Here is a 12,883-nt window from a genome sequence, read left to right on the forward strand (position 1 = left end):
CCCCCCCGACCCCCAGAAACTTAAACTTGAGCATGTTAGCTGTACATCAGGCCACATAACGTAAAACTACAAAGGGAAGAAAAGCAACTAGACAAAATCTGATCATGTTTAAAGTAGCACTTGAACTTCCCTGGAACAGCCAAGCACTGCTACAAAGTTAGATTATGATAAAGTGTGTCCTGAAACCAGGAGGGTCACTAGTGAGATGAAGCAGTATTAGTGGATTGTGCTTAACTGCAAGGATGCAGAATTACACCAAGAATTATTTTAAATTGCTTTTCCAGTCTCTAAAGTCTGTCATCAATAATGGTCAAAAGAGCTCCTCTGCTGCTGCTAATGACTGACGAGTTTAGTGCTCTCTGACAAACCTGCGATGATAACCACAGAATCTGGAAAGAACATTATATTAAGCTCACATCTGCAGTAAAAACCCATTTGAGTAGAAGCCAGAAAAGCTGGTGGAGTGCTCTACAGATTAAAGGCCTTAATTAACTAGATTAGTGGAGGAAATGAATTCTGCATTGCCTTTTTCAAGTAATGGCAGTGTGGCACGTGGAAATGGTATTCATGCCAACTTGCTAAAAGCTGCACTAAAAGAGAAAAGGGAGAAATTGTAAGAGTTTTAAGCAACAGTGCCAGGATCATAACTTGTCTTGATCTGTCCTTCTGAGGCTAATAATTCTATTTGAAGCACATATACCCTTTGTGTGCCAGGGCACAATGAATGTTTCCATCCATATAAAGGGGAACTCATAAGTCCAAAATCTCCTGAGGAACTTCATAGATATAGCTGGAGTTAAGCTGATTCTTTGAGAATCACAGCATGAGGTCTGCCATAGAGAAACAGCCTTGATTTTGCGCTGGTGAAGTATAGGATGTGGCTTAATACAGGATCTCAGAATGTTGCAAAATTTCATGGGAACCCATTTCTACTGTTTCCATTGATTTTTATATGCCTTTTCGTCTTATATGTTATGAAGCCCTCATGAATGAATTGGATTTTATCCAAGATGTGCACTCCAGCTCCATGGTTCATGTGAAGTAAGATAGAAGACTTACTTTACTTTTCAGATAGATGGGTTTAGTAAGACAAGTTTTGTATTTTAACCCACCCAATTTAATGTCTTCATCAGTGACACAATGGCTGATTTGAAAGTAGTATCACAGACCAAGTGCCTGTTCAGAACATTTCCGAAAATACTAAGATACTTTTCTTTGAAAATTAGATTGAGTTGCTGGCAGAGTCCCAAATATTGATCCATAGGCATATCCAGGGCACCTGTAGAAGCTGACTTCAGCCTCAACATAATTCTCGTGGACCTTATAGAGAAGAAGCAAAGAGTGCTTTGGTCTTTCTTGTTTTACTTCAATAGCAGCAAAGTTCCCATAGAGGTTAACTTGTGGTATAGCTTTATTATAAGGTCAGAAGTGTGGATGTTTTCAGATGATTGTACAATGTTCAGCACCATTCACGACTCCTCAGATATTGAAGCAGTCCATATCCAAAAGCAGCAAGACCCGGACAATATCCAGGCTTGGGAGTAATATTGGCGCTACACAAGTGCCAGGCAATGACCATCTCCAACAAGAGAGAATGTAAGCATCTCCCCATGACATTCAATGGCATTACCCATCACTGAATCTCCCATTATTCACATTCTGGGGCTTACCATTGACCAGAAACTGAACTGGACTAGCCATATAAATACTGTGGCTACAAGAGTAGGCCAGAGGCTAGGAATCCTGTGATGAGTAATTCACTTCCTAATTCCCCAAAGCCTATCCCCCATCTACAAGGCACAAGCCAGGAGTTTGATGGAATACTCTCCACTTACCTGGATGAGAACAGCTCCAACAACACTCAAGAAGCTTGACATCATCTAAGCCAAAGCAGCCCGCTTGATTGGCATCACATCCACAAATATTCACTCCCTCCACCACCGATGAACAGTGGCAGCAGTGTGTACCATCTACAAGATGCATTGCAGAAACTCACCAAGGCTCCTTAGGCAGCACCTTCCAAACCTACGACCGTTACCATCTAGAAGGAAAAGGGCAGCAGATACATGGGAACACCACCACTTGGAAGTTACCCTCCAAACCACTCACCATCCTGACTTGGAAATATATCGCCGTTCCTTCACTGTCACTGGGTAAAAACCCTGGAACTCCTTCCCTAACAGCACTGTGGGTGTCCCTACACCACATGAACTGCAACGGTTCAAGGATGCAGGCCACCACCACCTTCTCAAGGACAATTAGGGATTGGCGATAAATGTTGGCCTAGTCAGCAAAGCCCACATCCTGTAAATGAATTTTTAAAATTCTGACATTTGCCCAAACACTCCATTGATCAAAACTGCTAGATGTGAGAAGGGCTTCTGCTATCCTTGTGCAAGGTCCAGAACCAAGTTGTGAGATAGATCTGTGATAAAAAGAAGTGCTTAAAGAGGGGAAAGACTGAGTCCTATTCCAATGTGTCATTAAATGGTGGACATGCTTCTTCATCAAAGCCCCCCATGAGAACTTGGATTAAGCAATTGCACGACACTGGACAAAGATGACTTAGAGTGTTAAGGTTGGTGGCATGATGTAAACTGCGCTCTGTAGGCCCTTCCACCCTGGTGAAGGATCCACCTGTCACACAATCTCTCAGCTGCTGGAAGGCGGCAACACATGATCATATATCTTAGGCTAGTGTCTACCATTATTGCAGAGAGGCAAAAAGTTGCTGTTCCTTTTGCTGGAATCACCGTGCAGCAGAGTATGATGTTGTTAGACTAACAGGTTTTACTGTAAATCATAGGATTTTCAGTGAAACAGACCATAATATGAAGTAATAAAAATTAGCTTCAATTTAATAAAAGAATATTGTGGGCCTGGTAGACATTAGCACCTACCAGCTGAGGCTAATTCTATCCTATCTTGCTTGCAGGATCATGGATGTGTTCTCACCAGAGAAAATCATAATAAACTCTCAGGTCCTGCGTGTACTTGCCACTGCCACATCCATCTATTACAATGATTACACCAAAAAGACTTAAATACAAGTCCGTATAAGTAAAGCTAATACATAGACATACATCTTATCAATAGATTAGCTATGAAGACAAATAACATTCTTTGCACAAAGGGATATTAATTACCTTATCAGACAGTATTCAAACTATAACTTCTTAACTCCAAATGGTCAGGTGGGGTTGTGTCAAAGGTTAAAATGCAAGGAATCTGCACCAGGAACTGAACCTGCTTGAGCCTGCCAGTTTAAATGAAGGCACAACAAAGGGTGGGTAACCAATCTGCTCATGGGAAGTGGCTGGTTATTTAAATATTATACTGAACTGTCTGCCTTGATTTTAACAATCATATTTTATTTTTAACTGCAGGCGGCCAGGTTTCCAAGGTCCTCAGAAAACCAATAGCTTAAAAGAGACAAGAAGGGCTGAATCCACGAGGTAAAGGCCTTTACAGGACTGTTATACAGCACAGCAGCAAACTAGCCAGTAAACCCACCCACCCCGTGATCTGTCTACTCCCTCCCCCCAACAAAAATCAGATTCTCCTGATTACCTTCTGTTCTCCTCACTAACATGTTCCTCTAAGATCACTGTCAGACATATACCCCTGCCACAATCAGCTAGCTCCCTGTCCCACAAGCATGATGCCTTTAGTGTATTGAAAATTGCATTATGCATTTTGTGTGCATAAGGCTACCATACACCTATACTAGCAGAGGCAGTCTAGAAGAATAAAGGGTTCCATGTTTTAACAGCATGTGCAGTTTGGATTCTGAAACTTCTTACTGAATCTTATTGTTTCTTCCCAAGCACTTCACATTACCCTCTCCCCTCCCCCGCCCACCCCAACAACCTCTCTCATTCGACCAGTGCACCTACTATTCTTGCAGACTTTGGCCTTCTGAAGCAAGTCCCCATATGAATGGCCTCCAGCCTGTCAATCAGACTGCTTGTGGACAGGAACACCACAGAAAAGAACTTAAAGAAGCCTCGCAGTTAAATTCCACAGGACATACAGCAAGCTTGTTCTCCTGGCTTTCTTGAACTCACAACAGCCCCCAACATGTCTTCAGGATGAAATACAGGCCTATATTTTTTTCTGCATCTGATCGCCATTCCTTCCTGAGAACCCATTGAATCTAAAGCCTGTTTTGAGTCTTATGCCTTGTGTCAGCTGCCTCATCCTCCATCCCTGCAATGTCAGAATAAACTGACTCTACTTGTTGGCTGCTTTTTCGCCCAACTGGCAGCCAGTCTATCCTAGTTGGCTGTTTGATGGGGAATCTGTTTAAAAATATCAAAAGACCTCCTAAGATTAATTTCTACATGACATGTGGCAAAACCTTATTTCTGGGTTTTCCTATCCAAAAAATTGTCTCCCCAGCAAACCCCGCTCTCTTGCCAGTCCATGTAATTATTGGAGCCAAACACTGCAGGTATGCAATGAGCCCAGAGGTATTTTGATGGATGTAAATTTGCACTGTTAAAATGAGCAAGGAAGTTTGCTTTCGGTGCAATAATGGTGCATGAGTAGGATAAGACACTAAACATGGTTTTCCTCTATGTTTTTCAGCGCAAGAGCGAAGAATGGTATTTAACACCCAACACCCAACTCCCACCCCAAAGGTTGTTGCAAATACTTCAGCCTTGTCTTTTGCACTGATGTGCTGGGCTTCCCATCATTGAGGACAGGGATATTTGTGGAACCTTCTCCAGTGAGTTGTTTAATTTTCCACCACCATTCATGACTGGATGTGGGAGGACTACAGAGCTTTGATCTGATCCATTGGTTGTGGGATCACTTAGCTCTGTCCATTGAATGCTGCTTTCACTGTCTGGTGTGCAAGTAATCCTGCGTTGTAGCTTCAGCAGGTTGAAACCTCATTTTTAGATATGCCTGGTGCTACTCCTGGCATGTCCTGCTGCACTCTTCATTGAAACATGGTTGAACCCTTGGCTTGATAGTAGTGGTATGGTGTCGGATATGCTGGGCCATGAGGTTATAGATTGAATACAATTCTGCTGCTGTTGATGGCCCACAGCATCTCATGGTTGCCTAGCTTTGAGCTGCTAGATCTGTTCTGAATCTATCCAATTTAGCATGGTGGTAGTGTCACATATGATGGATACAGGGCCATGGAGAGAAAGCATGGATCCTGATGCTTCTCCTGTTTTGGGCCCCTTATCCCCCCACTTAAATCCTCCCCTTACATCCTTGTGCAATAGTTAGAGATGACCTTGGTTCAAGAGATCAGGATGTAGAATCGGTTTGGGTGGAGATGAGGAATAGTAGGGGAAAAGAGTCATTCGTGGGAGTGGTCTACAGGCCCCCTTACAGTAGCCATAGTGTAGAACAAAGTATTCAAGAAAAAGTATTGTGTGCTTGTGATAAAGCGACGGCAATAATCATGGGTGATTTTAATTTACATATAAACTGGAAAAATCAGATTGGCAGTAGTAGCCTGGATGAGGAGTTCTTAGAATGCTTTCAAGATAGTTTCTTAGAGCAGCATGTTCTGGAACCAACCAGAGAGCAGGTTATATTAAGATTGGTATTGTGTAATGTGACAGGATTAATTAATGAATGAAGAGTAAAGGCACCCCTAGGTAGCAGCAACCACAATATGATTGAATTTTACATTCAGTTTGAAAGGGAGAAGGGTGGGTCTAAGACTAGTATCTTAAACTTAAATAAGGGCAAATATGTGGGGATGAAAACTGAGCTAGCTGAAGTGAACTGGGAAACTAGGCCAGAGGATAGATCAATAGCGAAGCAGTGGCAGACATTTAAAGGGATATTTCAGAGTATTCAAAATAAGTACATTCCCACTATAAAGAAAAATTCTAAGCAGACGACCCACCATCCATGGTTAACTAAAGATGTTAAGGAAAGCATCAAACTTAAGGAAAAAGCATACAACTCTGCAAAGAGGAGTGGCAGGACAGATGATTGGACAGAATATAAAGAACAGCAGAGAATGCCTAAAAGGTTAATCAAGAGAAAGAAATTATAATATGAGAGGAAGTTACCTGGAAATGTAAAAACGGATATCAAGAGTTTCCACAGGTATTTAAAAAGGAAAAGAGTGAGTAAAGTGAATGTTGGTCCCCTAGAGGGTGACAGTGGGGAGCTAATAGTAGATAATAAGGAAATGGCGGAAGAACTGAACAAATATTTTGCTTCTGTGTTCACTATAGAGGATACAAAAAATATTCCACTAATAGCTGCAAAACAGGAGGTGAACGGGAGAAAGAAACTTGGTGAAACCGAAATCACTAGGGAAACAGTACTGAGCAAATTGATGGAACTGCAGGCTGGCAAGTCTCCGGGTCCCATTGGACTGCATCCTAGGGTCTTAAAAGAGGTGGCTAATGAGGTAGTCGACACCTGGTGTTAATTTTCAAAAATTCACTAGATTCTGGAAAGGATCCATCAGATTGAAAAGTAGCAAATTTAACCCCTCTATTCAAGAAGGGGGGGAGGCAGAAAGCAGGAAACTATAGGCCAGTTAGCTTGACATCTGTTGTGGGGAAGTTATTAGAATCGATCATTACGAAGGTTATAGCTGGGCTGTCAGAAGAGCTCAAAGCAATCGGGAAGAGTCAGCATGGTTTTGGGAAAGGAAAATCATGTTTAACCAATTTATTGGAGTTTCTTTGAAGAAGTAGCATGTGCAGTGGATAAAGGGGAGCCTATAGCCGTACTGTACTTGGATTTCCAGAAGGTATTTGATAAGGTGCCACATCAAAGATTGTTACGGAAAATAAAAGTGCATGGTGTAAGGGGTGACATATTAGCATGGATAGAAGATTGGCTGGCTGGCAGAAAACAGAGAGTATGCATAAATGAGTCTTTTTCAGATTGGCAGGATGTGACGAGTGGAGTCCCGCAAGGGTCTGTACTGGGGCCTCAACTTTTTATGAATTACATCAATGATTTAGATGAGGGGAGTGAAGACTCAGTAGCTAAATTTGCAGATGACACAAAGATAGATAGGAAAGTATGTTGTGAAGAGGACATGAGGAGGTTGCAGATGGATATAGATAAGTTGAGTGAGTGGGCAAAGACCTGGCAAATGGAGTTTAATGTGGGAAAATGTGAAGTTGCTCACTTTGGCAGGAAGAACAAAAAAGCAGAGTATTACTTAAATGGAGAACAGCTGCATAATTCTGAGGTGCAGAGGGATCTAGGTGTTCTAGTACGAGTCACAAAAAGTTAGTATGCAGGTACAGCAAGTAATTAAGAAGGCTAATGGAATGCTATCCTTTATTCTGAGAGGGATTGAACATAAAAGTCAGGATGTTATGCTTCATTTATACAGGGCATTGATGAGACCACATCCCGAATACTGTGTACAGTTTTGGTCTCCTTATTTGAGGAATTGTGTAACTGCATTGGAGGTGGTAAAGGAGGTTTACTAGATTGATACCTGGAATGAGTGGGTTGTCTTATGAGGAAAGGTTGGACAGACTGGGCTTGTTTCCACTGGAGTTTAGAAGAATGAGGGGTGATTTGATTAAAGTGTACAAGATCCTGAACGGCCTTGACAAAGTGGATGTTGAAAGCATGTTTCCTCTTGTGCATGAGTCCAGAACTAGGGGGCATTGTTTTAAAATTAGTGGTCGCCCTTTTAGGACAGAATTTTTTTCTCTCAGAGGGTTGTGGACTTTGGAATTCTCTGCCTCAAACGGTAGTGGAGGCCGGGCCATTGACTATTTTTAAGGCAGAGGTAGATAGATTCTTGTTCGGCAAGGGAATCAAAGGTTATTGTGGGTTAGATGGGAACGTGGAAATTGAGATACAAGAAGATCAGCCATGATCATGTTGAATGGCAGAGCAGGCTTGAGGGGCCAAATGGTCTACTCCTGTTCCTATTTCTTATGTTCTTATGTTATGTTCTTCAGGTGTCCAGAATGGGGAACCCATAGTCACAGTGGGGTCAAACTTTTTTATATAGGTTTAGCAAAGCTTCTTGGCTTTTGTACTCTTTGTCTCTATTTATAAAGCCCATGGAAAGCTCATGTGTTTGTATGATACACTTTACAACCATGACTTTGTCAGACAAATTGGTCAGTCATATTATGCCAGCCGTTCCACTTTTTTGAACCTGTGTTGGTAGTTTTAAAATCAATAATTTTAGTGTGACTTGACCATTTTGTAGTCTGAATCAATGCGTTATTTAATATAGCAAACTAACATGGCCAAAAAGCAAAATACTGCGGATGCTGGAAACCTGAAACAAAAACAAAAGTTGCTGGAAAACTCAGCAGGTCTGACAGCATCTGTGGAGAGAAAGACAGAGTTAATGTTTCGAGTCCACATGACTCTTCATCAGAACTGGCAATTTTGAATTAATCCAGGAGGTATTTTAAAAACTAACTAGTTACTGCATGATTGGAAACCAGCCAGGGAAGATTGGACAAGTGGTGAGCCTCAATTGTGAGACAGTTGAAGAATAATTAATTAATCAATAGATGTATTGGTAAAGGCTGGTAATATAACCTATAATAGAAAGCATGTAATGTTTTAAGTTTCATAATTAACAACTGATTTTAAATATACTAACTGAATATTATGAGAATTGTAAAATGATGGTTCTCAAACCTATCTGGAAAAATAAGGTGTGCTAAGCCGAAGCCTTCATGACCTTGGGTAAAGATGTATAAAGAATAAGGCATTATTCAAGTATGAAACATTTTGAATAGCCCCATTGTATTACTGTATAGGAAAGATACTCACAGGTGTCAGGAACCGATTATAAATCAGCAGACCAATTATTGTTCGACAGTTAGGTTAATTCGAGATAAGAAAATGTGAGCTGAGGGTATAAAAATTAAGGAAGCCATTTTGTTAGCATGTTATCCACGTACTGAGTGACCAGAGGGTTATCATCACACTACGTCTTCGGCCTGATCACCTGAGGAGTTGTTAAAATAAGCTTTTTCCTTCTACTATTAACTGAAACTTTGACTTCTATCTTTTTAATTTGTTACCTTTCTACCTTTTAGTTGTCAATCAATCTTTTGAATTTACTATCTGAAGTGTTCAGTTTTGCCTAAGTCTAATTCAGACCAAAAGATTTATTAGATAATTCACAACTGGGGACTTATTGCAAATGAGTTGTATCCCATAAATCAAATGCAACACCTGGCCCCATGAAATATCCAAACAGCAACATCTAAAAGACTTGATTCTCACAAGCACCACAAACCACAATCCCATGTACAAAAGAAAATATCTTGCATCAACAGTGACATATTCTATTGGCGCATGACTTCTGGTTTCACTTCCGAGTTTAAAAATGGCAAAACCTTCCAGTAAATTAGCACCAACCAATTCACCTGAAATAATATGTGATTTCTATTCACACAAGTAGGCTTCGTTAACAGAAAAATCACACTTTGCATTGAGTGATAAATATTTTATAAATATAAACAAAAATACTCAGCAGGCCAGGCAGCATCTGTGCAGAGAGAAACAGAGTCAACACTTCAGATTCACAATCTTCACCAGTTCTGACAAAGGGTCATTGACATCTGTTTCTCTCTGCACAGATGCCAGAGGAAGGGAGGGCCAGAATGTAGCCAAGGACAAACTCCATCACCCAGAATGCACTCTGCCTGTCAAAACAGATAGCTGCTGAGCATTTCCAACACTTCCCACTTCTAATGGAGCAAAGATACCCACTTTTGCCAGCTCTCCAAAAAGCAATCAGACTTCTTGTGAGTCTTTCATCCCCCTTCAGCAAGAAACCAGTCTGATTGGCACAACATTAAACATGATTCTCAACAAAAAAGTTAAGATATAAAGAAAATATAAACAACTTTCTGAGCAAATAAAAAGAAATCAATGTCAAAGCAATTAATTGATAATTTAACAAAAATGAGAAATTAATAAAAATGACCATTAAAAAGTGCCAAGCAGCAGAGCTAACTAATAAACATGTTTTGCTTTTTTGCTTAAGAAGCAGAGCTAGAGAGAGACAGACTAGGCCCCAAGTCCTGGTCACCAGGGAAGGGGAGAGGAGCAGGGCTGAGCGAAGGAGTTCAGTTGAACTAACACCGACATAGTGTTCGGCTTCTGGCAGCACACACTCCAGGCTGGCCTTGGCAGAATTCGTACAAAAGTGGGGGCAGGAAACCTTTCGACCTGATATCTCCTCCTCTCCAGCTCCAGCGTGTGGATAGGTTTTTGGGGAGGGAGGGAGCAGGAGGAGGGGGTGGGTGTGCGTATGTGTCCGCACCAAGTAGCATCTGTCTGCTCACTCCTAGGCCGTGATTTTCCGGCCCTCTCGTGGCAGGATCCGCCATGGGTGATGCAGTGGTCCAGCCAAAAAGTCCATTGGCTTTTGGCAGACCTGGACAACCCTGGTGGTGAGCAGGGCTGGAAAACCCCACCCCTTGTCTCAGGCTTCTCACTGGCACTCACACACATTCACACTCACTCGCTCTCTCTTCCGCTCACTCTCCCTGGGAGGTTCGGAGATTTTATCGCCAAGGAGGAGTTCAGGACAGCTGTCAAGGTGCCTAACGCCCCAGCTGCCTCAGGCCTCATTGTTGCTGCAATCACTGCTCCTTCTGGCCTCCCCAGTCCGCTGTGCCATCAAGACTTTTGTAGTTCTTTAATAGGCCTGAGGCTGCGTGTTAGGGCGAGAATGCAGCCAAGGGAAGATTGCATTACCTAGAATGCACCCTGTTTGTCAAAATAAATGGCTGCATAGTCTTGTATTCTCGCTCTAATAACCCTTTATACAGCAGAACCTTGTCCCAGAGCGGAGCGCTCACCACGTGCTTGTGTGTGAGCACATTGAGACATGAGAGGGGTGGTGCTTCCCGTAAAGGCAAAATTTGCAATTTGAACCCAGGCTTCCCAAAGGCATGGGCCCTGGTGTTTGGCACCTTGTGTAACCCCATCTCCCAGGCCATGGGTGCTCAGTGTGAAGACAGGACTTTGTCATCACAAGGACTGTGCGGTGGTCACTCCTACCAGCATGGACATGGACAGATGCATCTGTGACAGGTAGCTTGATAAGGACTTGATCTAGTAGGCTTTCCCTCTTGTTGCTTCCCTAAACCTTTGCCACAGGCCTAGCCTGGCAGCTATGTCCTTCAGGACTCAGCCAGCTTTGTTAGTAATGGCGCTACCAAGCCTCTCTTAGTGATGGACATTGAAGTCCCCCCAGAGTACTTTCCGTCCCCATGTCACCTTTAGTGGGCAGAATTTTCCGTCCCCGTTAGCATTGAAAGTCATGGCGACAGTGAGCGAAAATGTGGCAGGAAGGCCAAAAATCAGTTTCACGCTGTCATGAAACCAGTTTGTGATTGTCTGCTCTGCCCATCAATGGCGGGCTGCATTTCCTGCCGCTGGACATCGGGAACCTCATTTTAACACATCTGCATATCATTATAAGCCCTGCTCGCCAAAATCACCCCCCCCCCCCCCCCCCCCCCCCCCCCCCAACTCCCCACCCATGCTGGACCATCTGGGCATGTCGGTGTGATTGCACAACAGCACCTATAAGGCGTGCACCTGGCGAGCTGCAGTTCGAGGGGAACTCGGAGGTGAGTGCTCACTAATGACGTGCGCGGGTCGCCTGTTGAACTTCAAGGTTGAGACGCTGCGCATTCAAGCAAGGGCACAGGCAGGTCACTTTTTCCCAGCTGGCTGACAGTACGGTGCCAGGGCAAGGGCTACCCTGCAGTTAAGGTGAGTTGGGGGGTGGGGCAGGCAAGGGCTGCTCTGCGGTTGAGGCAAGTAGGGGGAGCAAGGCAGCACACTATGAAGCAAGTTGAGGGGGGCAAGTGCTGCACTGCATCTGAGGTGAGTTGGAGGGTACAAGACAGCACAGTCTGATGGTAGTGCACAAGCACATGCGGGGTGGGGGCTGGGTGAGAGGGAAGCGGCCATGCATTAGGAAAACTTTGTATAAAGTGACCATTCCTCTGCAGCTGAGACAATTCAGGCGCAGCCACATTGACATGCTTCGAGCCGGACCTCTAGCTTATCTGCCCACTCAAGCAATGCAGAGGCATGAAAGTGCCATCAAATGCTCTAGAGCTTTTCACCCCTCAGGCACAGACTGCAAACTAATGAGCATTTTAGTAGACTGCAAAACAGTTGGACAACTGGGCACGTTGTACAATCTCCTTGGGAAAGTTGGCCGTGGAACAGTCACCGGTGGAGGCACTCACAGCCCCTTGCTAAGTCATCATTCAGGTTTTTACCAGCCTCCCTCATGGTTCAAGCTAACAGCACAGCCTTGCAGTGTGGGTTAGGAGAATGCCTGAGCTGAGAGCACAGCATGCAGTCCAGTGGGTGAAGCTGCTGCCAATCAGTAAGTTGGAGTGGGACGAAGTTGGTTGCGGTCTTGGGCAGCCATGCATTGCACTAAACTCTGGCCATGCAAGTGTCATCTTTGGGATGCATTAAGGGCCTTCAGACTTAACCAAGAGAGGTTCTTACTACACCCGTGCTAACCCACGCGTCTCTCTTGCATCTGGCAGGAGGAGTACATCGGGAGCATGGAACCTATCTGTGTGCCTCATGGCGTGCAAGGACTGGAGATGAAAGAGAAGAGAGCGATGGAGGTGTCTGGCTGGACAGAGGGAGGAGCAGCACCCTCAGGAAGAGCCACAGCGAACCGTCTTTGGTTGGTGCCCAGGTTGACCCATTATCTGTAGATGGGGCTTGTCATTCCTGAAGATGACTGAGAATCAGTGTCACCGAAGACTGCGCATGTCCAGGGAACTGGTCAGTCACATCTGCCACCTGCTTCAGAATTTTGTGCCACAGGCACATGGAGGGCATCTATGGCCAGTGGCCAATTTTCACACCAGTGGCTCCTTTCAGGCCTCCACTGGTAACC

This window comes from Cetorhinus maximus, chromosome 19 (genome assembly GCF_964194155.1).
Source record: "Cetorhinus maximus chromosome 19, sCetMax3.hap1.1, whole genome shotgun sequence".
NCBI lineage: Eukaryota > Metazoa > Chordata > Chondrichthyes > Lamniformes > Cetorhinidae > Cetorhinus > Cetorhinus maximus.